The sequence below is a fragment of the Rousettus aegyptiacus genome, unplaced genomic scaffold, assembly GCF_014176215.1.
Source record: "Rousettus aegyptiacus isolate mRouAeg1 unplaced genomic scaffold, mRouAeg1.p scaffold_m13_p_6, whole genome shotgun sequence".
Classification (NCBI taxonomy): Eukaryota; Metazoa; Chordata; class Mammalia; order Chiroptera; family Pteropodidae; genus Rousettus; species Rousettus aegyptiacus.
The window spans coordinates 62,400,489-62,426,733 of NW_023416309.1; positions in this window are offsets into that span (position 1 = coordinate 62,400,489).

Genomic DNA, 26,245 nt, shown 5'->3' on the forward strand with positions numbered 1-26,245 from the left:
CTAGACTGGGGTCTCAGGGTACCAGATGAATTAAGTATAAATCCTACTGTTGAGTAACCCACAGTCTTTCTGGGAAGACAGTCATCTGAACACAAATATAAGGTCCAGTGTGATAACAAGTAGGAGATACACACAGATTCTTTTTATATGAGTGAAAAGAGTGAATGAATGAATATAGATGCTAGCAGTATGCACAATGTGCTCTTTAGTTTTAAGTTTTCTGGCTGTCTTCTGCTACCAAAGTCATATTAAATAATATGAGCATAATAGTTATCACCCATGGCACTTTTAGGAGTGAAAGGACACCTATGAATAATTGCACAAGAACAACAAGAGTGAACCAGAATTGTCCTAAGCAATAAGATATATGGTAATCTTAATAATGGGAAAGTGAAAATTCACGGAAGTGTAGCATGTGAAGAATATTTATTTGTCTTCCACTAATTCTTTTTGTTTTAATTAAAAAAAAATAGTTGTGGAGAAACCTATATAACATATGATTTACATTCAAAGAACAGTTACAAGAATCTAGGCTCGTGTTACTTATCATTTTGTATGCTTTATTGAGTTATTTAACAGCATAAGTCTTGGTTTTCAGATATATAAAATGGGGACAGTACCTTATATTGTTGTGCCTGTATAAGTTTCTGGTTAATATACTTATAGTTCTTAGAAGAGTGCTGGTACAGAATGATCCATAAATGATGGAAAGTCATAGTGGCAATAGCTAATTGCTTCTACTCCTTAATACTACCTAGTGGACGTCATTATCTTTGCTTCAGACATGAGGAAATCATAGTTTTTAGCTCTCAGTGATGCCACTGCAAGTGTGAATTTGATGTTGTGACAAAACTTATCAAGAATGAGTAGAATAACCTTGAGGACATTATGATAAATTAAATAAGACAGTCACAAAAAGTAATACTGTATGATATGAGTTATCTACAGTAGTCAAACAGTAGAGACAGAGGTAGAATGATGGTTACTAGGGGCTGGCAGGAAGGGAATGGGGAGTTGTTATTTGATGGGTACGCAGTTCCAGTTATATGGTATAAAATAAAGTTTTGGAGATTTTATGCAAAATAATGTGAATGTACTTAACACTACTGAACTGTATACTCAACAACAGAAACAAAGATGAATGAACCTAAGTAACTTTCAAGAGTAGAAAGTTTCCAACTAGAAGAAGCAGGTCTTAAACCCAGACCAGACCCTAAATCCTTTATTGTAGCTTATTGTAGTTCATGTCTCTCAAACTTGAACATGAACACAATGGGAAAAAAAATATGTATTCAGGTGTTATAATGAGTATGAAAATGTCTGGGACATTGTAAAGCATTATGAATATGTAAGAGACAGGCATTGCTCATAATTCCTTATTGGCACAAGACCTTCCCCAGGAATAAAAACACAAACTACACAATGGCGTGTGGTCATGCAGATTGCATACAACTCTCTATAAGGCTGCTGCCCTATAAAAATGTTAAGTCAAGAGTTTTTCTCAGATTATATTGTCCTGGCCTCATCAGTCCTCAAGATAGTGTAGACAAGAGAGTCTGAATATTAGAGTGATGAGGGATCTCATTTTATAGCCTCTGCTTTATCTTAAACCCCTACCCTGAAATCTTAATGCTGCTAGCATTGCTCATGGCCTCATTCTGTACTCTGCAGTCTCTGAGAGAACTCTGGTCTTCCTTAATAGTACCACTTCCACCAGTACCCTCCTACCTCTCTAGTTCATGAACTCAGTCTTGAATTTACTCTGAGTTACTTGATTTTTTCTTATGCTGTCTCATAAAGCTAGATCTCGGTGCTATAGGAGTCCTCAAATCCAGTAGGCTTTGGGATCTCTGATTGGTTTATTAATCAACAAGCCAACTAAACAAAGAATGACAACAATGATATTTGGATATTATGAATATTTAATTTTACTTTAAACATTTTTTTGGCTAATCTTTTGATATAAAGCCACAGCCTCTTCTGAGGTTAGAACCCTATTATGAGTTCCATAGCGTCTTTCTTGCATAAATCCTATCTATACTACATCCTCTACAAATTCCATTGTTAGTTTCTTTAAAAAGGATTAAAAAGTTTAAAACTATTGCTATATAGTCTGCTTGTAGAATCCCAATTAAATTTTACTATTTTGTTTCTCCAGTAATTTACCACCACTCATCCATTCCTAACTGAGTATCTTCTTTTTAGTGGTCCTCCTTTAGCGAGTCTTTTCAAAACTTATTTAATTTTCACAGAAATTACAACTCTTTTTGTGATAGCCTTTGTTTTAAAGTCTATTTTGTCTGGGATAAGTATTGCTATGTAGATTTTTTTTTCATTTATATTTTCATATGATATTTTTTTCCATTTCTTTACTTTCAGTCTATGTGTGTGTTTGGATCTGAAGTGTGTCTCTTATAGACAGCATATGTAAAAGTCTTGCTTTCTTATCCATTTAGCCACCTTACTTTTTGATTAGAGCAATTAATCCTTTTTCATTTGAAGTAATTGTTGATAGATATGTAGTTATTGCTATTTTATTATTCAATTTATGTCTTGCTCTTGTTCTTGTTCTTGTTATTCTTGTTCCTGTTCTTCTTCTCCTTCTTGCTCTTCTCATTCTTATTCTCCTTCTCATTCTCGTTCTTGTTCTTCTTCCTGTTCTTATTCTCCTTCTCATTTTCTTTCTTGTTCTTCTTCTCATTCTCATTCTCATTTTTCTTTCTCCTTCTCCTTCTCCTCCTCCTCCTCCTCCTTCTTTTCTTTTCTTTTCTTCTTCTTCTTCTTCTTCTTCTTCTTCTTCTTCTTCTTCTTCTTCTTCTTCTTCTTCTTCTTCTTCTTCTTCTTCTTCTTCTTCTTCTTCTTCGTTTTTGTCTTCTTCTTCATCTTCTTCTTTGTCTTCCTCTCCTCCTCCTCCTCTTCCTCTTCCTCCTTCTAGAAGTCTCTCCAACATTTCCTATAATACTGACTTGGAAAGCTCTTTGCTGGTGGAGTAATCTTGGTTGTAGGTCCTTGCTTTTCACTACTTTGAATATTTCATGCCAATTATTTCTGGTCTACAAAGTTTCTATAGAGAAATCAGCTGACAGTCTTAGAGAGCTCCATTGTAGGTAACTAACTGCATTTCTCTTGCTGCTTTTAAGATTCTCCTTTGGTCTTTGACCTTTGCATTTTGATTATGATGTGTCTTGATGTGGGTCTCCTTGGGTTGTTCTTGTTTGGGACTCTCTGATCTCCCCGGATTTGTGTGTCACTTTTCTCTCCAGGTTAAGGAAGTTTTCCATCATTATTTCTTTAAATAGGTATTAAAATCCTTGCTCTTTCTCTTCTCTTTCTGGTATACTTATGATGTGAATGTTGGTACACTTTATGTTGTCTTAGAGGCTCCTTAAATTATCCTAATTTTTTTTTTGGATTCTTTTTGTTGTTGTTGCTGCTGTTTTGATTTGGTATTATCTGCTACCTTATCTTATAAATTCCAAATTCAACCCTCTGCTTCATTTAATCTGTTAATTCCCTCTAATGTATTCTTCATTTCAGTATTTTAGTCTTAATTTCTGACTTTTGTTTGTTTTCTAGCTCTACTTTTATGTTTTTTATCTCTTTGTTAAAATTCCCACTGAGTTCATTTACTCTTCCCCTAAGTTCACTGAACATCCTTATAACCCTTGTTTTGAACTCTGCATCTGATAGACTGCTTGTCTCCATTTTGTTTAGCTCTTCTTCTAGAACTTTATTCTGTTTTTTTCATTTGGGACAAGTTTTTTTATTTCTCCCTTTTGGCTGCCTTCTTGTGTTTGTTTCAATGTATTAAGTAGGACTCAGTCTCATGGTCACAGTAGAGTGGCTTTATGTCATAGGAGTCCTGTGAAATCTATTAGCACAAACTTCCCTGGTCACTTGAGCCAGGTGCTCAAGATATGTCACTTGTGTGGGTTTTGTGTGTTTTCCTGTTGTAGTTGAGCTTTGGTTGCTGTTTGCATGTCTGTGGGAGGGATTGACCCTAGAGCTGATTGTCTGAGAGAATTGGCTGGTGAGGGATTGACACTACATAGCATGATTCACACTTTAGTATGGCTCTGGTGCCTGCCCAGTCTGACCTTTGGGTATGTCATATTCAAATGAGGTTCTTCTTTTTAAGTTTATTGGGGTAACATTGGTTAATAAAATCATATAATTTTCAGGTGTACATTATCATTTGGCATCTGTATATTCTATTGGGTATTTACCACCCAAGGTCCAGTTTCCTTCAGCCACTATATATTTGATCTCCTTTCCCACTTCACCCTCTCCCTAAATGCTTTGTTTGATCCCCTTTAACCTTTCTACTTTCCCCCTCCTCCCCCAATCCACTAATAACCACTAGTCTATAGTCCTCTAGTAACCACTAGCCTATAGTCTATGTCCACGAGTCTCTGTTTGTGTGTCCTGCTCATGTGTTGCTTTTAGGTTTATATCCCACATGTAAGTGATATCATGTGATTTTCAACTTTTTCTGTCTCACTTATTTAGCTTAGCATGATTATCTTGAGGTCCATCCAGGTTGTTGCAAATGGCAGTATTTCATCTCTTCTTATGGCTGAGTAATATTCCACTGTATACATGTACCACAGCTTCTTTAGCTAATCATCTATCATAGTATGCTTCAGTTGCTTCCATGTCCTGGCCACTGTGAATAATGCTGCTATGAACATCGGTGTGCAAATATCTTTTCGGATAAGAGTTTTCAAGTGTTTGGGGTAAATACCCAGTAGAGGGATTGCTGGATCATAAAGTAGATCAATTCTCAGTTTTTTGAGGAACCTCTATACTGCTTTACATAGTAGCTGTACCAATATGCAGTCCCACCAGCATGTATAAGGGTTTCTTTTTCTCTTCATCCTCTCTAATATTTGTTATTACTTGTCCTGTTGATTATAGCTATTCTAACAGGTGTGAGATGGTATCTCATTGTGGTTTTGATTTGCATTTTCCTAATAGTTAGTGATGTTGAATATCTTTTCATATAGTTTTTGGCCATTTTTATGTTCTCAGGGGAGAAGTGTCTGTTCAGATCCTCTACCCATTTTTTTGATTGGATCAGATACAGTTCTGAGTGGTACTTGGGCTCGGGTCGAAGCCGGCCACTGAGTGAGCAGGCCTAAGTTTCCTGAGAGGGGCCTAGTTGCAGGTTGAGTTCAGTAGCAGCCTGTGCACTGCCTGGCAAGAGTCACCAAGTAATCCACAGATGGCCACCACCTGTGCTGGGCTTATAGGTGCCTTGAGAGGCCAAGCTAGAAACCAAGGCTGGCTAATGCTAGTTGGGGCTTGGCGCTACTCATAAATAAGTATGGGCATGCTGAGGCCAGATGTTGCTTGTTAGGGTTTTGTGAATCTTTGAGAGATTTTAGGAAAGTCTGTAGCATGAGCAAAGACAGACTATTTGTATAGAATAAAACACTTGAAGTGGCTTGGTTTGGCCTACAAGTTGTGAGAAGCAGTGTCTCAGAGAATTACCTGGGTGGGGGACCTGTGGTAGTCAGATTGATGAAGATCAGATATGGTGGCTGCCTATCTCCACACACTGGGAGGGGGAAGAGTTCAACAAAGACAAATGGATTCTGTCAGCACCTCTGTCTGGGAGAAAGACGCCCTTCTACTCCTCACCTCAAAGCCAGATAATTCGGTTTCTCCACGTATGTCCCTGGCACTCCCTGAGCTGCTTCCCTAGCACTGGAGCTCAGAGAAAGTGAGTCTGTCAGTGATAAAGTCCACATGGGGCCTTTAAGAAGAACATCCGTGATTCCTACAGTCCTCCATCTCACTCAGCCACAATCTCTGCTGGCGTTGACAGCCAGAAGTTGTGAGGACTGATCTTCCTGGCACTAGAACCCTGGGTTGAAAGCCTAGTGTGGGTCAGGACCCCCCACTCTTCCAGGGGAACCTCTACAGCTGAGATATTTCTTCCAATTCTTGACTGCCACATGTGGTTGTGGGATCTGCCCCTTTTGCATCTCTACCCACCTCCCCACCAGTTTCAAGGTGGCTTCTTACGCATGCCCCCAGTTGTAGAACTTCTGTTAAGTTAGACCTCAGGTGACTCTCAATGATGGCTGTAATTTTGATGTGATCATAACAGGAGGCTAGCATAGCATTTACCTACTATGCCATCTTGACCAGAAGTCCCTGCAAGCATTTTTTTTTTTGTATAAGTAGAAAGAGTACACTCTGAAATAGAGTAAAAAGTACAGTATAGTAAATGCATAAACCGGTAACAGTCATTTATTATCATTATCAAGTATTATGTGTTGTACATAATTGTATATGCTATACTTTTACTTGACTAGTAGCACAATAAATTTACACCAGCATCATCACAAATACATAAGTAATGTGCACCATGAAGTTATGATGGCTATGATGTCGCTAAGTGATAGGAATTAGTCATCTCCATTATAATCTTATGGGACTACCATTGTATATGCCATCCATTGTTGACCAAAACATAGTTATGCAGTGCATGACTGTATCTCTATGTGTCTAGTTCTATGCAATTTATCACCTGTCAATTCATGTGACCACAACCACAGTCAAGATAGAGGGCAGTTTCATCACCACAAGGGTCCCTTATATTACCTTTTATAATGATTGTCGTCTTGGCAAGGCATGTGCCAGGTAAGATGTGAGAGGTACGAGATGACTGTATCATGGAAAGCAGTGTCAGTATACAATACTTCCTCTCCTTACCCTGAGATGGCCACCCAATTCCTTAACATCGATCAACAAAGAGCACACAAATGAGAGACAAAGCAGGTTTGTCAGTAGATTTCCATTAGTGTCTTTGCTGTGCCACATTCTTTCCTTTTCTTATAAGAAAGTCCTATAACTTACTGGTCTGTATCCATGCCTCTGGAGTGGAGAGAAGGTCTGCACCACAACACAGACCATGGAGCTCCTTGGGCTGCATATGTACATGTGGATGTGGGACTGAGATGGATGTTGGCACTGTCTCTGCTGATCAGATGGGCCTCTACAGCTTGGCTGTGGGGGACAGCCTCTCTCAGCAGAAAATCTTTGAGTCACGGACCATCCTCCTCACAGGATATTCTGAGGATTCATGAATCACTTGGTGCCAGAATCACAGATTGTTTTGTATCCACCACCTGTAAGAAAGAAGAACCAAGCTGTGGTCATTGGTTGATGGTGGCAGATTGCTTCATATGTGTGCATTTTGTCATTGACTCAAGCCTTCTCCACCTTGCTGAGGCAAAGACCTTAGAAAAGGAGGTGGATGGCAACAGGTTGCCAGGGTAACATGGAACTTTTTCTGTGGACCTCTACAGTGTAAATTTTGGAGCCCCCAAGTCCATGATGCTCAGATTCCTCATGCTCAGCTCACTCCTTATACCTTATAGATTTATTTTAATTTTCATAATAATCTCATTAGCATGCCACAGGCTTGGCACTACATACAGGAGGGAAACATGACGGAAATGTCCCTGGCCTCATAGGTCCTGCAAAGGTGTTATACATTTGGTTTTCACAAATGCCTTTTAAGTTCTGGTCTCTAAACCACGAGGAAATTGCCAAAAAATGACATTGCTGTCCAGAGTCCAAGACTCATATGAGAGTTACTTTTCATACCTACCAACTCATGGTAAATTTAAAAAATCATTCTTCACCTGGTAAGGCCCTTTTCTGGTCCTCAAACACTCACTCATGGGACACTTAATTCAGTGCAAGTCACCTAATTTAGAGATGCTTATTCCTGTCTCAGAATTGTCTTACAATGTCAGGTGCCTGGTGGTGTCTTTAAAACTTTGGAAAACAAACAGACAAGCAATCTCTTTGAAACAAGACTCAACTGGGGCCCAAAGTGGCTGTAAATGAAGAAGATACCACCTGCTAGCAGATTAAGCTGTGACAACTATCTCCTACTTATGCCATGAGTGCCCTGACTTCCCTAGTCTTGGTTTTGTTGTAGCCACACATATGTATGGGACCTTTCAGAATCTCTTAGTATTGTATTCTGGTTATCAGACATATCAGTGACTTCCCAACACCCAACCTACAGCTTGTTTTATTAGTGATGTGACTCTATGGGATGATGGTGGAGCAGAGCTGTCTCCTTGCAGTTAAGTGACATATAAAAATGCCAGCAGACTACATAGAGAGCTGGGTTTTCCCTCCCCTATTATTTTTTGAAAGATAAGATATCAACATGCAAGGTACAGTATTTTATGTAGATGTCCTGAATTGCTCTCTCCTTTCTACTGGACCCATTTCCAAGCAAAGCTCTTTCACTTTTTAGCTCATCTGATACCATCACTTTGTTAGATGTGTGTGCGTGCATGCGTGTTTGCATGTGGATGTGGGACTGAGTATAGTCAGTGCTGACTTCATGTACTATCTCTCTGTAATCCATATTCTTCCAGTATTTCACTGTCCAAACAGTAGTTACTAGCCTTATGCAACTGCAAATATTTAAATTTAAATTAAAAACATATAAGATTTAAAATTCAGTCACATTAGACAAATTTCAAGTGTTCCATAGCCATATAGTGGTTACCATATTAGACACTGCAGGTTCAGACAATGTATCAATGAAAAATGTTCTTTTGGACAATACTGATCTAGAAAGCTCTAAATAAAGAGAAAGTGTGACCTCCTTGCCTTGAACTGTTTTCATTTGAGGTCTAAAAGAAGAGTTTTGTGTTGTTGGCCTTTGAGTCCTGCAGTTTCTGTTGATGCTTTTATTAGCAATTTTCACTAATATCTGAGGCCTTAGCCTGTGTTACTCACAGTGATCTATATTCTGCACATGGGTCACTTAGTACACATTATAATCACTGGTGCCTGCGCTTACTCATACAGGGCTTCTCGTTCAGGATTTCTGAAGTGGGATCTATGAATCTGCTTTTTTAAAGGGAACTTTTGGCATAAAGAGGCCAACAGTGAACCCAGGTCCTGAGTCATCATTAAGCAACACAATCACAGGAAGAAAAGATTCAGACCAGAGAAGAGTGGTTGACATCTACACATCTAGGCAGGAAAACTCAAGTCAAAATTTGAAGTTATCGCATCCCCTAGAAAAAATATTCCTAAATTTTATTGTTTCTGCAGAGAATACTCTATACTTTTTACTTCTGTCTGCCGTTTTGGGCCCCCTGAAATATTTGCAGCTGGGCCCTGGGGCCAAAGAACACCTCGGCTTCCCTTCTCAACTAGTCTTCTTCTTCGACCCCGGGCTTGCAGCTCCTTTCTGTGGCCTAGGTTCTGTTTCTCTCTCTGACCTCATCATGATGACGGCATGGTCTGAGAAGCTGCTGGCCTTTGGGTTGGGACTCACATCTTTGACTCCATGATCTTCAGGCCCAGTACTTCCTCTCCATCCTCTCCTGAACCTAGGCTTTGAGCCAGCCTTGCTCTTTTTCCTGAAGAAGAGTACTGACAGTTGGCACCATCACCTAGTCCATCATTTCTAAACTTGCCCTCCGTCCTGACTCCTAGCTCACACCTGACACTGATGCTAGTTTATTTGCATGCAGAAGAATGCAGTAGGGCCCAGGCTCTGTTCTAAGCTATTGCTGTATGTTCTCTCAATTTTCACAGTATCCCAACCAGGCAGAGGCTGACATCATCCACATTTTGTGGGTGGGTAAACTGAGGCACAGAGAGGTTAAGTAAATTATCCCCAAACAACACTATTGATTGATGGTAGGGTCAGGATTCAAACCCAGTGAGTTTAACTTTGGTTCAAATCCTGTTAACCAATTGCATTATAGTCTTTTAATGTTACCAATTGCTTCATCATTTTATTTAAAATTATGTTGAAGATACAAACTTTTTATATTTCTTTTACTGGCAACATCTTAGCCTATGAGTCAGAGACTTAAAAAAATTAATGAGAGAGATTTTATTGGCTTCGAACTGCATTTAATTATCTCCAACGTAAGACAGGAGTCCTGAGGGCAGCCCTTTGAGGGGAGGAAGGTATGCTGTCCAGATTCAATTCAGGGCAAGATTCCAAGTAGCAGCCTGATTACTCCCTGGCTGTGCCTAGAAGCAAATGGAAGAATGTTCTAGTTGGAAGTTTCTTACCTCCTGTTTGAGAGTTCTGGCTATAAATGTCTTGCTTGCCCCGAGCCCAGGGGGACCAGGCTGAGGTGCAGGGCAAAGCCTGTGGCTATAGTATGGTGTAACATGTGCCTATACGAGCCTGAGTAAGAAGACCTCTGCTCACCTGCTGAACAACAGTGTACTAACACTCCACTTCCTACAGGTGAAGAGCCATATTCAACAGGTGGAGATGGCTTACTTAGGCACTAGCCCATCCAAAAGCACATGGGAGTGCTCCAGAACAAATTTCCATAGCAGGAGCTGCCAATATCAGAGGCAGGCTGGTTGGAGCAGAGACGACTTCTTAAAGGCATAATCTGGACGTGTAGAGATTCCTCAAAGTCCTGGGCTGGAAGTGGGACTGTAGATGTAAAGACCATAAAGGAGAGAAAAGGGTAAATAAGGTGTCCCACCCAAGGTGCCTATGTATGGTGGAAAGAGAGTTCTAAGAGGCAGATGTGATTCCATATGAGAGACACAGGTTGGCCTCAGAAAATCCAATGCAGATGCAGAAAGTGGGGTGCTGTTAGGTAACTCAGAGCCAGGGCTTGAGTCTGTCGCAATGAGCTTCTGTTGATCTCTCTCTCTCTCTCTCTCTCTCAGCCTGGAGGCTGAGACACATTCCATTACAGTGATATGGGAAAGAATATTCTCCTCTCAGCTATGACTGTTCAGAATCGTGGGTAAGTATGTTGACTCAGAATCTCCATCATCTCTCCTGCATGACAGGAGTGCAGCATCTATTCAGAATCCCTCCCAAGACCATATTTCTGTCCTGGGGCTCAGATGAGATAATGGATGGGAATGTGCCTGGAGAGCTGGCAGGGTGAGGGGGTGGTGCAGAGCATGTGCATCTCTCTGCTGCCCAGTTATGAGGGTGGGAAGAATAGGTCCCAGGGTGCAGGGATCAGAATTTCAGAGTCCTCTTCACATAAGCACTGGAATCCAAGCAGGTTTCCATCAGGCAAGTCAAGTAATTGAGCTCAGGTTAGATTAAATCCAGACACAGCCCGTATTTAGTGCCAATTACTCACCGCAGCAGGAGTGGGTAAAAGGTCTGCACTATGTCACACTGAGCTTTCTGGCAACTGACTACTCCTTCTAGCTCAAGGTGAACTGACCTGAAATAATAATAGCTATGACTTTGGGCTTCATTTCACCTGGAACTAGCACTTTGCTCAGATATGCTGCTGCTCAGGCAGACAGCTTCTCTTCACCCAGTTTATAGTGGAGGACTAGGCACTCAGGACTCACTGTCTGCCTTCTGTCTAGGCTGGGCTGGCAAGGAGGAAAGGAAATGAAGCCCACCCATGCTCTTTCCACTCATTTGAGCAAAAGGTACAGGCTGGGCCATTAGGAAGAAAAGACACTGTGATGTGTCATCTAGTGCTGAGTTCACAGCTTGGGAGAAAAACGACCCAGATTTCAGAGTGTCACTCTCCACCCTAAAGTGGCTTAAGTCCAGCCATGGTTTCAAGCCAGCCCCTGGAAAGCCCTAGATATACCATCTTCAGGGCCACCCAGAGCTCCACCTTCATACCACCACAGCTCACTCCCAAAGCTGGAATGCACAGGCAGGAACCCACCTGGTGAGAATTGGAGAGGAAGGTCCCTTAGGGCGGTGAGCTTGGTACTTTGGGCAGAACACAATATTAATCTGAACCAAGGAAAATGTTGAAGAGAACCGTGAAATAAATCAGGAAGCAGCCAGGCCTTAGGAAATGGGACTGGTGGCTTGGCAATGTGACTTTTCATCCCCTGTAGAGAAGGGGCAGGGATCCAGTGGTGAGTACAGTATAATTGAGTCTCTGGCTGGTGCAACAAAGGTCCAGATGAGAGCTCTGTCATCAAGAATAGAAAACTTTTTTTTCTGGGATTTTTTTTTCTCATTTTTCAATGCAAAATTTTCCCACTGGCTTTAATTTCTCTCTTAGCAAATAAATAGTGTGTATTAGTTATTTATTGCTGTGCAACAAGTTACATCAAAATATAAAATCTTAAAACAGCAAAGGTTTATTATATTATGCAGGTTTTGAGGGTCATGAATCTGGGAGTAGCTCAGTTGGGTGGTATTGTGTCAGAGTCTGCCAAGAGGGTGAAGTTAGGATGTTGGCCAGGGCTTTTTCCATCTGAAGGCTTGACTGGGGCTGGAGTTTCAGGATAGTTTCCCCCACATGGCTATTGGTTGCAGGGCTTATTTCCTTGCTGACTGCTAACATGAGACCTAATATCCACTGAGTAGATATCTACACAGGCTTCTTGAGTGTCCTCACTTTATGGCAGCTGACTTTTACCAAAGTAAGAGATCCCAGAGTGAGGGATAAAGACAAGCGGGAAGCCATAAGGCTTTTTATGACTCAGAGTGACAGGCAGAATTCTGTGATGATCCCTAGATTCTACCCTCTGGTGCACATGCTCTGTGTAATACTCTCCCTTTGAGTGTAAAAAGGACATATAAATATGATGGGATCCCACTCCCATAATACGTTACATTACATTGCAGAAGAAATATTATAATTAAGATATTCCTAGCAAGTTGTCTTTGAGTTCATCTAAGGGTGGTGGGAGAGGCTGATTTAATGAAGTTGTTCTTTAAAATGGATCAGAGAGATTTGAAGCCAAGGATTTTCCTGCTGGCCTTGAAGGAGCAAAGCACCATATTATGGAGAAATCCCAAGAGCAGCCTCAGGTGTCCCCAGCTAATGGTGGGCAAGATTAGGGGGACATTAGTCCTACAACTACAAGGAACTGGATTCTGCCAACAAAGTGCATGATAGAAGAGCCTCAGACAAAATTTCAGTCCAGTCCACACCTGAGCTCAGCCTTGTGAGACCCTGAGCAGAAGGCACTGTCACACTGTGCCTAGACTTCTGACCTACAGAACTGTGAGATAATAAGTTCATAGTAATTTTTTACATGGCAAAAAACAAACAAACAAAAAATACACTCAGTGTCTGAAGTTGTACAGCACTGCTCCTGCCTTTTTTCTATTTGTCATAGGCAAGTTGTTAAGTTCACCACACTTATAAGTAAGGGTTTGCTGTTTGAAGAGAGTGTCCAAGAATCTGTGAACATATTTTAAACCAGCACAGACCAACAATGAGTGCAAGTCAAGCCATGTTGATACACCCAGCATAGAGATGAACACTGGCCAATGCTTTTAACATTTTGAGTGAACTCATGCAGGATGACTTTGCAGCCTTAGGTAAGGCAAGTGAGAGTTTTCTCTTAGGAAGTGAAAATCCCAACTATGATGTGAGAAGTTTGTGCATTTTTTTTCCCTTTTGATGTTCCTTTGTGAGAAATCGGTAGAGTAATTGTGTAGAGGTGGGATGAGGATAGAGAACTCCTGTATTTAATTTGAAAGTTGCAATGTGTTAATCAGCACCGGTCTGAACCTTGCAGTTGTGCTGAATTTGGAGAATGTTAGCACCATAGATTTCCCAGATGGGGCAGGATGAGGAGAACTAGGGTGGAGTTCAGATGACAGCCCACAGGCAACAACTTTTGGGACTCTTTCAGCAGGACAAACACATCTATCCCCAAAGCTACATTACATTTCTCTGCTATAAAACAACTTGTGACTTTGGGTGAAACAGTCTTCGATGTTGGCTATCATCAGTCCTTAAGGCAACTGGGAGTTTTCCAGATTTGCTTGGACTATTAGTGATCACCCATTAAAAGCACATATGCTGCCAGGGAATTTCTTTAATTCCCACAAAATTTCCTATTATGTGGCTAAATAGATGAAATGAATTGTAGCATCTCCCTCTTAAATGTTTGCTTTCTGTGTTCCTAAGGGCTAAATGTTTCTGAGGTCTGGGTTGAAAAGATAGCTACAATGAAAGGCAGTCTGGGTATGGGATGATAGCCTAGAAAACCATCACTTTTATGGACAGACAAGGGCCACATGCCTGAGGCTTTATCTTCCCAAGAAGCAGAGAAGGAAAAACAAAAAGTGGATAATTTAAAAACATATCAGCAATTTGGAAAAAGTCAGAGAAGTCAAAAAGCCATATGAGTTTTTGAATAAGCCAAAGATCCTGCCTGGATTAGGTAAAAATCCCCAAAGGCTTTGCCTACTGACAGCAGCTCACAGTTTGGTTTTACTTCATTTCAGCTGTTGCTGGAAGCCTGTGTCAGGGTGGGTGGGTGGGCATGGGAACATATGCAGACTGCCAAGTAGGAAGGATGGAGGTCCTAGAGGGTCTTAGAGCCTGAGGTGCTAGTCAGGACCACCTCCCAGGCTGCGTCACCATTGAGGCTGTTAATATAATTGTTATCTCAGGTGATGATGATGACGATGATGATAATACAAATATTATGGTCAGGACTTCCCAGAGAAGAGGTCTTGGGGACAAGACATGAACTTGGGGTCTTGAACACCTTTAATCTCTCAATCGAGCCTGGAGGGAGCCATTCCTGCTTATGTCATCCACCCCTCAGATCTCAGTGTAGAAATGAGTTCTAGTGCTCCTGACAATGCCCTGTTTTGCCTATTATTTTGAACATCTTAGTATCCTTGTGTATTAGAGACCCAGGAAACAGGGGGAAGAAATCATCCTGCATCATGGGGTGACTATCGTCTGTCAGAGTGAATTTCTAGATCATTGATACTTTTTCAGGTTAGGTGGAGGGAGGTGGGAAGTGCCTGCTGAATCTCCCTTGAACTTCTCCCCTCCCACCTACTGGGAAACATGGTTGAGAACTAAGATTGACTCAGATTGTTCCATTGATGTCAGAACGACCAGCAGCCTGTCCTTGGCCCTCCTCTCCTAGCATTGGGCCACTCACCCCTTCTCCCCGCACCAACATGTCGTGTTAAAAGTTCTGTTTTAATATACATACATTTTTATCATTTAATCCTCATAAAATTCTAAAATGTAAAGATTATTCTCATCCTTCTTTACAGATTAGAAAACCAAGAGGCCTCAGAGGTCTAGCAAGTGGTGAAATCAGGACTTGAGCAAGTGCTTCCCTATATAATACACTCCTCAAAGTAGCACTTCTGACCATTGGTCTGAGGAATCCCTGAGACTAAATGCAGAACTTGAATTAGCCCAGCAGGCACACACAAGGGGCAGAGTGGCACCGGGAGTTGAGTTTATGCAACTTAGCATTTGGCAAAGGGAAACTCACCATGCCTGGGTACTGCTCACTTCTGGGCTTACATATTTGGGGAGAATTATTTGTGTAGGTTTTACTTCTGACACCCCTTCAAAATCTGACATCTAACATCTATTCCAATTTCATGAATCTATGGGTGTGTGTGGTGGGGTGAATGATGGCCCCCCCAAAAATATGTCCACATCCTAATTCCCAGAACCTGTGAATATCACCATATATGACTAAAGGTGCAATTAAATTAACAACCTTGAGAGGAAGGGCTTACCCTGGGTTATCTGAGTAGACCCTAAATGCAATCACATGTATCCTTATGATAGAGAAGCAGGAGTTTTGACATAGACCTACACAGAGGAGAAGGTCCTGTGAAGACAGTAGCAGAGACTGTAGTGACATGGCCATAGCCCAGGAATGCTAGAGCAGCACCAGAAGTGGGAAGAGGCAAGGAAGGATTTTCTCGGGAGAGGCTCTGGAGGGGTTTAGTCCTTCTGTCACCTTGATTTCAGGCTTATGGCCTCCAAAACTGTGAGATAATAAACTTCAGTTGTTTAAAGCTACAGAGTTTGTGGTAATTTGTTACAGCTGCCACAGGAAACTAATGCAGTGGGGAAAGCCCCCTCCCCAAGGCTCCGTCTGCCTGACCCAGGGAGGGGAATGTCCTGGTGGCTGCTGCTTGGTTCTACATGGGCAAAGAAATGAGTGAGACAATCAAGAAGCAGTCAGCCAGGCCAGCTCCAAAGCCACTCTCAGCCCAGGATTACAGTAACTAACCAGGTAGACAGCACAGAGGATTCACAGAAGTGCTATCCCAACTCCATACCCAGGGCCTAAAACCCAAGACACCTAAGCATAGGGCCTATCAGGAGACTAAGAATAGAATCCTTCTAAACATAGTGTCTTCCAACTTTTTCGTTAAATTAACACGATATCTGGGGCTTCTTTCTGTTCAAGTATGGGACAACTACATGGTATCTCACTGCAGAATGCCTAAGAAAGAGGAAGGAATGAAGTTTGGGTTAAGTTTAGTGTTAAGGTTAACCCTAGAATTTAACCCTAGGATTAAAAACTAGTGCTGAAATATAAAAATTGGCCTAAAGTATCAGAATGATGACCATTTGTCCAAGAAAACTGGAGAGAACCTGTTTTGCCTGGAGAAACACTGATTTACTCAATATGGTATTTAACTGAAAATGAAGAAGCTTAAGGAATCAAAGTTTCTGACCATGTGAAAAGTGGTTACCTAGGAGGCTATTAGGTGATAGGCCAAAAAAAAAAAAAACTATCAGGAAGGGAGTGCTCAGAAACTCAGGGAAAAGAAACTCTTAGGGGGAGAGTTCGAAATAATCCTGACCCCACAGGTATGTCTGAGCCTGCCCATGGAGCCCAGAAGGGGAATGGGAGCCCTGACACCTTAGGATTGTACATGAGCTCAGGCACCCCTGAGTCCTTCCTGATAAGATGGTGTCTACACAGCACACTGCAATGGCAGAGGCAGGGCACAGAGAGCTGGAGCCTGCCTGTGAAGATCCTAGATGGGTGAGCTGCCTGGAGAAGCCCCTGGAGCGCACTTCCTCCATCACTCATGCTCTTCTAGCATCCGGCCACTAGGAGCCTCCTTGGCAGAGAGCTTGCACCTGTGCCTGTTAAGAGTGGGTTCTACGGTAACTGAGGAGTGGGGTAGGGGAAGGCTGTGAGGAGCTCAGGTTTGCTGCTCTGATATGGTTTCTAAGAGTACCAGCTGTTGTGAGCCTCTCTTGGCTCTCCCTGTGTAGAAGCTTTGCATTCAGTTCTCCTGCCCTTGCATCACTGCTTCACAAGGCTGGACGTGACTCACTTTAATGTCTTCGATGCCTTGAAAGCACCTTCTCAATGCATCTGGATTCAAACAAAAACAGAGTGGTTTTGTGAAATCTTGGGCTGCTCTTCTTTTTCAGGAGGTCTCCAAGAATCAAGACTGGAGATGGCTGTACCCTGGGAAGCTGCTCATATGATTAGTAAAGCAGATAGCTGATTCTTGTCTTTTTTTTTTTTTTTCATTTATGGCGGTATTGTTTAATCTTTATGGTAATAAGCCATAAAAATAATCACAGCATTATAGATAAAAATATGAGTTATTCACCCTAATTTCTTACCTTTCCCTTCAGTTTTTCTTTCTCCCAATTCAAGTATATGCATTTCATTAGAAAAGAGATGTGATATAGAAGGCAGAAAGGACAGAGTTCTTCTGGACATAGTTACATAGTTCAATGGAAACAGCTGAGCAAAACTGAATGGAAAGATCTTATTGAATCATCAGGGTAGCAGCAAGATTTAAACACACTCCATTATTGTGCATGGAAAGGATGAAAAGCCGTGATCTTACTATGCTCTTCCCTCACCCCTAGAACCACAGTCAGCATTTGGGATATATTCTTTCAGATTATGGTACTATGTATATTCTATATTTTATGCAGATAATGTTTACTAAACATATTGCATTTCAATTTAATTATTCACTTAAGATTTTGTTGGATCTTCCCATGTCAATACATATAGTACTGCCTTAGCCTTTTCAATGGTAACATTATAATCCAGTATTCTGTTGTAGCATAATTTATTTAATGAGCTTCTCAATGGAAAGTTGTTCTTTTGCAAACAAGTCTGCAATGTATCCCATGTGCATACATCTTTATGTACCTGTGTAGATGTTTCTGTATAACAAATTTATAAAAGTGGAATTTCTCAGTCAAAGGGCAGAGTATATTTTATTTTAACATATTTAATGACTTCTCCCTCCATAAAGTTTGCACCAGCTTATTGCCTCGCTGATAAGTATGTAAGACAGTCTCAGGTTGGGCTCTTCAGAAGTTCAGAAATTCAATATCACAACTTAGCAAGTTGCCCAGAGCAGATGAGACTATCAAGATACTAGGACAACTCAATGTGTGATTTTTCTAAAGGCACTGTAAAAGTTCAGGAGTAAATGAAGACTGAGGAAGAGTAAAGTAGGAAAGGACTGAGTGACTCTGGCCAGAAATCTTTAGTTAGCTGCTATGACAGAAGGAAAATATGCATTCAGCTAAGTTAATTAAGCCCATCTGTATTATTTTTCTTGGCATTATTTACTTTCCTTTTAAAACTAATCTTTCTAGAAGGCAGCCTTTACTCTGTCTCTGGTAGGAAGCTGATATCTCATCTAGGATTTAGGCATAAATTTCCCTTTTTCTTCTCCATGGTGGATTCACCCACCATATTCTTTTGGTATTTTTATATCTGTTTTGTTTTTTTTATTTCATTTAACACATGCTAAAAAGGTTTTTTACTTTATCATGTGTCTTTTATTAAAATTAATTATAGAAAAGATGCAAAGTTGTGACTTTTGGAAAAAACAGGGATGGAATATTGTCTGCCTCATAAAACCTAACCAAGACCATGTTGATGAGCAAAATAGCAGGGCGTCCAATGGCTAGCAAAGTGCATCCTTAGGGAGGGTCCTTTTGAACAAGGCTTGATCACTCTTACTGGGAAATACAGTATTGGTGAAGCTCTAGCAAAACGTCTTTTCTTCAGCTCCACTGAGGCTTGAGAATTCTTTTCTTTATACCTGCCTCCACATCAAGAACCTAGTGACAGAAATTGCAAAGCCTTGAAGCCTTGGTGAGTATTTATTTCTCTATTTTCTTCCATGAACATCTGCCAGTGATCAATAAAAACTTATCAGTACAGCTAAGAGATCTGGGCAAGGTGGGCTATAAAAGCCCTGGATTCTCTTACACAGAGGCACCTGCAGTGCCTCCACAGAGGCCCAGACATGTGGGTGAGGTCTTTCCCTACATGGACTATGAAGTCCCTTAGAAAATTCTCTGGGTCTTCTTTTAAGTCATCTAAAACATGGCACCTAATTTTGAGGCAAAGTGGGATGGTATGGTGGGAGGGGTAGAAAGAGAACAGGCGGTGAGATGAAGAAAGAAAGTGTTTAACAGTGCCCTTTGTTGCCAACTGGAGAAATGAGAAGCGAGGAAAAAAGTTTGCTGGGTTTAGTAATTAAGAAGTTACTCAGAGTTTATCGAGTGGCCTCAGTGAATGATTGATGCAGAAGCCAGCTGTCTCTCTGCTACAGCCCATTCTTCCTCCTCTCCCCCTCAGAGGCTTCCTGAAATGACTCTTGGTTCCAGAAGAGGCGGTTCATCTGTTGGTGCCTTGATGAGCTACTGAGGACAAGGGTGCTGGGGACCCTTGCCTGCCCTTCATAAGTTATTGTGGTGGTTGGGTGATAATGGGGTCCTCTGGTGACTTACCTCTGGGTCCTCTGCCCCTACAGGACTCTGTTGAGATGTGTCTCATTTAGAGGTGAGGTTGGAATTTCAAGTGGGGACAAGCTTTGTGCTATCTAGTCATGACATCCTGTTCAATACTTTCCTCCCTGGTATGTGGTCACCACCAATGCTATGTTTCCTTCTCCCTTACCACTTTCCACCACCATCCTCTGGTCTTCCTGCCACCATGTAGCATTTGAGGAGCCTATTCTTTCTACTAATTTTAAGCTCTATCCCTAGGCTTAGTTAGAATGCAACAGGCTGCCAAAACACAGAGCCTGCTCTGAGGATGCAGCTCAGCTCGGGATGTGAGCTAAAGCTTGCCTATCAATATGAAAACCACATTCTGAGCTTCTGAGGGCCTTGGAGGCAAGTGGGGAAGTTGAGGACATTTGAGTTCATCATCTCAGGGTCTTTGAGAGGAAAATACTAATAATCACTAAATTGATGCAGGGCTTGATGCATACATGGCTCTAAGCTCTTTGTAAGATGACAAAGTTAAACCTCACAGTGGATAGATAACCATCTCATATCTCCACTTTACAGATGAGGAAACTGAGACATGAGAATGAAGGTAACTTGCCTAAAATCTCTTAGCAGATAAGTGTCTGTATTCTTAAGGACTTCAATTTATTTAATAAAATAAAGATAGATAGTCTTTGGAGTCAAACAGAAATGAGTCTCCACTTGGACTCTACAACTTACATATGTATAATAACATATGTATATATGTATGTATATATATGTATATACATACATATATGATATATATAACATATGTATGTTATAATGTAAAATGTAAAGATATATATATTCTAAAATGTATGTACATTTCTGCATGTAATCATACATTTTTTAAATCTCTCCCCTATCTCTTTTTCATTATACTTACGGTGAGTCCTTGCAGGTGGGAGTATATATATGTATGTGAGTGTGAGGTGTGTGTGTGTGTGTGAAGACAAAGAGGAGAGCACATAGAAAAGGAGAACACAAAGGCTTGCTTTCCCATTCAACATTGTCCTGTTCCTAGGGTGTTGGAAGTGTATCTGCCACTCAAAGGAGACCCTTGGAAAAAACATCCGTAACCCTTACTGTAAGACAAATACAGGTGACAGAGACTTGGGCTTTGGCTTCTAGCTTTTCTCCATCTCTCAGACAAAGGAAGAGTAGAAGAAGAGATATTGAGTCATGTTGATGAAATAAAGTAATTTCCAAAGCAAGCCTGACTTTCTTTCTCATTGCCAGAGCTGGTTTGTGTCTTAGAGGAGCTCACTCTTCACTGTAAACTAAAATAAATCTCCTAAGTCATTTGTGTCTCTACTGGGGACCATAGGCAGCCAGGACGTCCTAGAAAGCCACCGCATGGGTCAGCTTCCATTCCTGGAGCCACATTCCTGCCCCCAGTCCAGTGCTCTGGGGGCCCAGCCCTTTGTGAGGCACCGTGGGCCTTCTGCCTTTAGCTCAGGCCTCATTGAAGGGCTGCAGGTCCTCACAACCTTCCTCAGAGTGAGGTCTGTCTTCCTGGCATCTTTGATTCTGGTAGAGCTCTTTGCTCATCTGCTCTGACAGTGATGATGCAGTGTCATTAGAAGTAAAGAAAGCATGTTTCCTCTCTCTGGGCAGTCATATTCTCAAGGAAAGCTCCAAGCTTTTGGGGGAGGCTTTGTTAAGTCAGTGGGCTTGGGTGACTCAGATCTGCAATGGCACCCAGCCTGGGGAAGCAAGCAGGCCCAGAAAGGAGACAGCTGCTCCTGATCTCAGCTCTGCCACCAAACTGCCTTGTGACTTGATAAAAACCATTAATCTTCCAGTTGGGCTATAACACATTCCTGCTATTAAAGCCAACATTTCAGTGCCGTGGTTCTCAAAGTTGGGCACGTGCTGGTCACCTGGGTCCTACCCCAGAGCTTCTGATTCAGTTAATCTGGGTAGGGCTTGAGAACTTGCCTTTTTAAAAGGTTTCCAGGGGATGCTGATATTGTGTGTCAGGAACATATTTTGAGAACTAGTTCCAGGGAAATAATACACACTTATGGAAATCAAGGTTTTTTTCATATAGAGTCTAAATTTAGACATGGTATTTTTATTTGAATTTTGTCAGTTTCCTATAGATTTTATGTGTTATAATACAAAATATAGAGTGGTATAATATGTTTTAGTAAATATATATATATATATAGCTATATATATATCTTTACTTCACCTTCATGAATAGCTACAAATTGAATATCATATCAATCAGATGTATGATTAACTGACATTTCCATAAATTAGCTAGGAGCTATGTGCTAATGATAAAAAGACCAGCAGTGGTTATCTAATCTTTAAATACTCTGTGACAAGCTTCTGAAATACAATTTAAAAATGGATGTAAGTAATTGCATTTTAAAAAATCTAAATAGTTTTCCTTAACTTTATCAAAGTAAATGATGATTATATCTAGATTTTTAGTATTTGTTGTGACCTGGGTACATATTCAGTGCTTAGTGTACACTGATCTCATTTAATCTTTATGCCAACCCCATGAGTAAAATTCTATTATTCTGGTTTTCCAGGATTCTTAGTGAAGTATACCAAGATCTGAAATGTTCAATCACTTGCTCCAGCTGGTGCAGCTAAGGAGTGATGGAAAAAGACCTCAGCCCTGCTTGTCAAACTCAAGATCGGTGGTCCTGAAAGTGTGTCCCTGACAAGCAGCATTGATATCACTGGGAGTTTGTTAGAAATGCAAATATTCAAGCCTCTCTCTAGACTTATGAAATCAGAAACCCCGGAATGGAGCCCAGCAGTCTAATAACAACCCCCCAGGTGATTCTGGTGCATGCTACAGTTTGAGAATTGCTGTTCTGGAGATCAAGCATATAAATACTGTACAACCCACTTATTCAAACACATACTCTGTGGGAACTGAAATAATGATTAATCATAGTGCTTAATGAGCCACTGAGCTTCTGTATACACAAACAGATTGAAATTAAAAGCTGAGCTAATCATCCTGGATTCTGAGCTTCTTGTACCCACTTACACAGGTCAATAGAACATTCTCTCTTCTGCGCCCTGCCAACCACACATTGATTTTCCTCAGTGCTAACTCGTTTCACTGGGTCCAATTGCATAGAATGGTATTTGAATTCTTTTTGCCTTTGATGGTGTAGATAAGCTCCACATCCCTTCATCTTAGTTTAATTTATAAATATTTAAATATCAATCTATATAACTTTATGGAGCTGTCATACAAAGCAAACAATCTGAGGGAAAGTAAGAGAGAAGGAAACTATAAGCCAAATTCACATAGGAAAGGACTTTTACAAAAGGTTGGTACAGCTTCCAAGGTATTTGAAGCCCAAAAGAGGTGAATATGGGAGTAAGAAGGGATTCTGAGGAGGTGGACAGGATGATAGGTTGGGTTCAGTATGAGAAACTAAGGATGCAGACCCTTACCTCTCCCTTAACCTCTGCTCTGTCAATCAGTTGAGGGTGGTGAGTACTATAGTTGAGCCCAAGAGTCAAGGTTATAACCTGAGAATCTGGAAACACCTCAGAGTTTCTGGGAAACTCTTTGCCTAGGAGAACAATAAGGAATAATGAGTGGACACGTGGCCATTTGGCTCATCCTTAACCTCTGCTGATAGGTCATAGCAAATAAGTTTTAGTCTACAAGAATGCCAAATTAAAAGAAGAGCAGATACCAAGAATCATCAGTCACCCCAAGGAAGGTCTGTCCCAATAAGAGAGGCGCCAACGACAGCAAGAAAGATGTGCAAGATTTTGTGTTGGGGTAATTCATATTCTCTGAGGGAGCCAAGATGATATTGATTCCTATGAAGCAAGCATAGGCTGTTATTATAAAGAAACAATCACAATTCTTAGATGTATATATGTGTGCATGTACACACACAGAGATTATTGTAAAAAAAAGCCCTAATTTCTATATATTCAATATACTGCATGATAAAATAGATATACAACTAAAGAAAAAGCAAGCTAAGAATTCTTCCTGAACAGAACCAGAAAAAGTTGGGTATAATCATTTAAAAGTCAAGAAACATGAATAGATGTCTAAGTTCTAAAATTTATTAACAAAGTTCTAGAAAGTAAGACCACAGAGAATATTAAAATAAAAAAACCTTTCCAAAGCTTTAAAAAAAAAAAGATGAGAGCTTAGATTAAGAGTCCACTGAATACCAACCTATAACAAAAAACATATATATGTAATAAATTAGATTACATCAAAATTTTAAGCTCTTATATGTAAGATACCATAATCAAACCATAGGCTACAAGAAAATGTTTGCAATATACATTACAGTAACAATTTTCAGAATATATAAAGCACTTTTCTGTAATCAATAAGAAAGCAAATAACCAAAAACTACGTGAAGATGAAAGCAGACAATTCACAGAAAAGGGAATACAGATGACAACAAATATGAAAAGATATGCAGCTTCCTTCATCATCAAAGAAACGCAGTTTAAAACAGCAATGATATCAGATTTGCTAATCAGATTTATAAAATTGAAAATAAATTGAGTGTGGCAAGTATTCTAATGGTAAGAGTATCAACTAATAAGGCCTTTTAAAGAGCAATTTGGCATTATCTGTTAAATTTTACATGTACATTTCTTATTTTGACATTTCTAAATATAGGTAGCCATTTTAGAGAAACTCTGCATATCTACAGAAAGGGACATGCATAAAGATGTTCCCTGCAGTACTGTTTAAGATAGAATAAAAAGAAAAAGTTCCCCAAATGTTCACCAACAGAGCAAGTGTCACATGTAATTAGGGTGTATTTCCACTATACACTGCAGTGCAGCAGTTTAAGATTAAGTATTTTTATATGTTCATATCTGGAAATATCTTTATGGCATAAGTGAAAAAATAAATTTGAAGAAAATATATAACACTATATATGTTAAGAAAACTACATATTTGTGTGTGTGAATATTTATATAAAAGGATAAACATCAAAATGATAACCCTTGAGGATAAGGGCCAGGACTAGAATTAGGATCCGGGACAATGGTAGCAAAGGGACTTTTACTTTATGTGTAATTTCAAATAATATAAAACTGTATATTTAAAAATATTATATTCATGTATTCATATAATTACTAAAAATAAAAGATGGAAATTATGAGGGAAGAATCATAATTAGCAGTGTAGGTCTGAAAAAGCTGATCTATTTGCTTTTAGGAGCAAGGCTGAGCTTGAGTCCTGAGGGTCCTGAGAGGCAGATAGCACTCAAGGTGCCTGGCCCATTTCAGGCCTGACTCCCCCAACCCCTGCCTGCTCTCTCTGCAGCATTCCTCCTCCACCAGGAGTTAAGACTCCCTTGAAGCATGCCACCCCCTGCAGAGGGTATAGGGGCACCTAAAGACATCCCTCCCTTTAACTGTGTTCTGTAACAAGTGTTGCTAGGTTCAATAAAGGCCAGATTCCTGAAGATTTGAGGTTTAGAGCCAGAAGCACAGCATGAAAAACAAACTAAGCAAAAGTAATACGGCAGACTGAGTTTGAAGGGAAATCTTTTCCTGAGCCTCATTCTGGGCACACCCTGGCCTTTTGCCCTCTTGTCACCCAGAGAAAGTGTGTGTTTCTACAGCTTCCTCCATCTCTGCCCAAATCATTCCCTAGGCCTGTATCCCAGGCCACCCTTGTGTCCTTGCAAATTGCCATTTTCGCAACAATTGACATGAGTAAATCTCACCAAAGTTATCAGGAAACAAAAGAGTTTGCTCCTGCCTATCTCACAAGACCTTGATGTAGGGACCCAGGGTCCCTGGGACAATACTTAAAACACCACAATTCACTTCATTGCATGTCCCCCCAAATGAGAGCTTTTGCTGGCTATGCCTTAAAGAATGCCTCCTGTTGGACCTGGGAGGACAGAGAGGGCTGAATGGGTAGGTTCAGTCTTCTCAGCCTTGACTCCACCAAAACCTGACCAGCATGGAGAGAAATATGTCTTGCAGTGCAAGGTTAGAATAAACACAGTCCACATACCACATACATATGTACATACGTACCACTTCATATGCAGACATACCTGCCTGTGCCACCTACCAAATCATACCACAAATGTTACACATATACAGTAAACCAGAAATGTATATCACATACTAACATACATACCACACATCACACTAGAGAACCTGCACACACATATGCACCACACCATACAATGCTACACATACCTATTACATTATATACACACACCAGACATACCACACATATAATACTTCACAAACACCCACAACACGTATATACATAACATATCATACACATATCACACCATACACACATCATACATTTAAACCATGTATACAACATATCACACATATGCATGAAACACACCACACTGGACACACTGCACACACAGCACAGGAACATATACACAATAACTCACAAAAACACATACACCATATCCTACAGAGATATACACATACCACACCCATCATAGACATACACACAACACATACACATATCATGCACACAGACACCATGAACACACCAGACATATATACATACTCTATACACATGCCATGCACATAAACAAACCACATATGTATCAAATAGTACAACGCACTAATCACCCAACATGTACCATAAACACCGTAAACACATTTACATATTCTTTCCACACAATTTCTAAAAACAAGTAGCTTTCCTAATTAGCCCAGTCTATACCTACATCAATTAAAAGAACAAAATGGTTCTAAAGAAACAT